Below are 3,996 nucleotides of genomic sequence, written 5' to 3' on the forward strand. Positions count from 1 at the left end.
TTTGCCTTAGATTATATACAAGTAAATCTAAGCTCCGATGAGGTCAATGGGTGCGAAAGCACCCACAGTGCTCTATGTGGGTCTGCCCCTATATCTATAGTTGGGGTGTGAAACTCGCAAAAAAGTGATAGTTCAGAAGTGTCTTTATCATTAATTCATGGCAAAAGTAAATAGGAGAAAAGAAAAAGCTACATTATTCGGAAAAAAGATTTGAACGAACGGTTTTTGGACAAGTAGGGGCCAAAGTAGTAGTACTGTTTTTAAACTGCTTTTAATCTCTGGAAAATATTTTTATTTGATTTCCGGCCATGAGATGAGAGGCATAATAACTGCAATAATCGAACATGATATCTCTGATACTGTTTCTCGTAATGATAGTGTTAAAAGCACTGTATGTTATACATTTTAATTAAGTTGGTGTTTCACATCACATAAAAGAGATTTATGCAGTAAAATTGTTGGGGATGCCACACTCATTTCACCTTTTTTTTTTCTTTTTGGGTGGAAAAAAAAACTGGTTAAGTTTGTGGGAAAAGGGGGAATATGTCTGTTGTATGTCCGGGCCAATTTCACTTCATTCTTGCAGTAGTTATGTAAAGAGAATACAACAAATGGAAGTAGTACAATAGATAAATAAAGGTCGAGAACCACAATTTCACCTCTGTCACCATCCACCAAGTGGATTTACAGAAACTACTTTTATTAGATGCACACTATAAGAGAGATTACAGCAGAACAAAGTTGTGTTATGGCCTACTGCAAATAAATTAAGGTGTTGTAGCTTTATGTAGACCGTGGAGGATTCACATACTAATATACCTAGGAAGTCATCAGTGAATTCTGGAGTGAAATTTTTTCTTTAAATCACTAATGATTCAACTTCTTGGAAGCGCTCAACGATTATCCTGTGAAATGAAAATGAAAACCTTAGTGGTTGTACAATCTGTTAAACCTATCCTAACTAAAAAAAACACCGCAATTTCTTTGAAACTTCCAAGGGACTTCTCCTGACTATTAGGTGGCTTTCGCAAAGCACTAGGATATGATATTATATAGAGTCCGCAACTTAAATAACCTAAAAAGTGTCAAAAGGTATCTAAATACCCCACTAAAAACAAGTTACCAAAACGCCTTTTGCGCATTAAATTAGTGCGCAATAGGGATATAAAAACAGGGACCCTCGACTTCCCCACCCGACGGTCCCCCCAAGCTTTTCAAAAAAATAAAACGCCATTTCCAACCAAAAATCCGTGGTCCCCCCATTCAAAAACATCCTTTTCGTGTTTATTTTTAACCCGAAAGTCAATATTCTTGGTATATTCAAGGCAAGGAACAAGTTTCAAAACTTTGATTTTGGAACAAAGCAGCGTAGAACTCGATTTCAAAAACTAAAAACCACCTTCAATCTAGGTATTTCACTACGAATTTTTTATTGCATTGTTAAATATATTACTTGTTGACACCCAATTTTGTCCCTCCTTTATTCCAATTCATTTTCTTGAGCTTCTAATATTTGTTAATAAACTAAATATCTTATCTTATTATTATTATTATTATTATTATTATTATTATTATTAAATTATTATTATATAGTAATACCTCGTACATCACTACCTACTAATTACGTATTAATCATAAGATATAATGTTACACCTCGTGGTTTTATACTTTGAGATTCGTCATAAGTCCGTGGTTCTACTCTTGGATAAGGGGGTTATCAAGGTTAAATGAGATTGGACGGGTTTTTCTTATAGCTATAGAGGGTTAAGTTCATGTTTAGTAAGTATTGGAAAGATTAAGGGTTGAACGAATTGACGAGAATAAGTTTCGGGGAAAAGTGGATTTTACGGACAGATATACGGACCGTATAATTTCTACAGGCCGTATATCTGGCTGACCTCCACTGTAGATCAATTCCAGAAAAGGGTGAACCACTGGTGGGATTGTACGGTCCATTTATATGGACCGTATAATTTGTACGGTCCGTATAATTGGTCGTAGATCCGGGTCGGGACAGATTTCCTTTTAGGTATATATGACCAACCCTTGTTCATTTATTTCATTTTCCCATATTTTCCAAACTCTTGAAAGCTCTAGAACCCTCTCCTAAGTGAACCCAACCAAACCCAAGAGAAATTAAAGATCAAATGGCAAGAATCAAGGGATTCAAGTGTTGAAATGCTCATTAGGGTTTGTAAGATCCAAGAATTTCTTTAGTGTTAAAGTAGGGGTTTCATTCAAGTTGGTAACTTGATCCAAAGCTCATTCTTATATGATAAAAGGTTACTTTTCATGTCTACTTCATGTTATTAAGTATGCTTGGTTATTGAACAACTTGAGTGAGGGGAGAAAGTGGAAGATGAAGTTCAAATATAGATTTAATGATATTCTGAGTAGTAAATTAACTTGAGTTCCCATTGTTAGAATGTTATGAGTGTAATCTTGTTATGAAGGGTAATGATGATGACAAGGTAGTGTTGTATACAAGTGTACAAAGGGTTGATGTGAAGTTGTTGATATAAATTGATTATGAGAATGAATTTTGAGACTTAATGGAATATAACTACTTGATTATGATATTGTGGATGTTGTTATGATTGTTTGGAAGTTGTTTTGTAATATAGTGGAATTCGATGAAATAGGTTGTCTTAAGACCTAACCTCGGTATGAATCCTCTTAAATGTAGATTTTTTCGAACTTTGGAGAAGAACGTTAAGTAGTTAAGAAGACGTAAAGGTATGCAAAGCTAACCCTTCTTTCTTAAGGCATGATTCCATTGTTGTATACACATATGTGAAATCCATAATGTCTTCTATGATGCCTCCATTTCTAGAAGTGCTAAAGCTCATAAGTCTTGATACTCTTATGATATCGTTGACCTCATCCTGTGATAGTTGACCCTCTAAAGAAAGATATATTGATGATGATGATGTTGACGATACTTATGTACTCCTATGTGTCTATGTATTTATATATGTATGGCCATTATGTAACACCGTGCTTGTATGACCGGGTATGATATTCACTGTGAGCATACGACTAAAGTTGGGTACGGATAACATCGAGCCTTGTTATGGTCGAGTATGTATGACACCGAACCTACATGGTCGGGTATGGTACTACTATATATGTATGCGTATGTATGGAAGGTTTCCATTAGAAAACAGGTAAGTAAATATGATGAATGTCTCAAGAGGTATATATAGCTGTCCTATCTCATGGCTCTTCTATCTCATGTTATCCTCCATGCTATTATTATGTTATTGCTTATGCCTTACATACTCAGTACATTGTTTGTACTGACGTCCTTTTGTTTGTGGACGCTGCGTCATGCCTGTAGGTGGACAGGGAGATAGACTTGATCCTTAGGTTGCTCATCCAGAGACTGCTTAGAGGAGCTCCATTTGATTCAGAGTTGCAGTTGTTGGTACTATTCTTTTGTGTACATATATGGGCATAGCGGGGCCCTGTCCCGTCTTTATGATGGTACATACTCTTTCTAGAGGCTCGTAGACAATTGTGTATAGCTAGATGTCTCTTAGCCTTGTCGGCTCATATTTTGTATATTATTTTGATAGCCTTGTCGTCTTGCGTATATATATATGAGCATAGTTGTTGATGATGTTATAAAAGTGCCATAGCCTGATGGAAAGTGTATTATTGATGCATAGAGATTATAAGTAGGCCACGTGGCTCCCCTATATATGATTGTGGAAGTATGACGAGAGGTGCCCGGTGGGTTAGCTCTGGGCGCCCATGGCCCTCCGGTTGGGTCGTGACATATAATCCGGATAATATTTTTACTATATTACTACCTTACTTATATTTTATCTACTAATAATAAGATTATCATGTTAGATTACATCTTATTAATGGTAATTGCTAAATTATTATTATCACACATATATACAATATTCATTTTCTTAACATAAAGAAGCTCAGAGAAATACAAGGAAAAGAGGTTTAAATCCTAAAATAGGCCAAAATGTCCCATTA

Source organism: Lycium barbarum, chromosome 8, assembly GCF_019175385.1.
Source record: "Lycium barbarum isolate Lr01 chromosome 8, ASM1917538v2, whole genome shotgun sequence".
Taxonomy (NCBI): Eukaryota; Viridiplantae; Streptophyta; class Magnoliopsida; order Solanales; family Solanaceae; genus Lycium; species Lycium barbarum.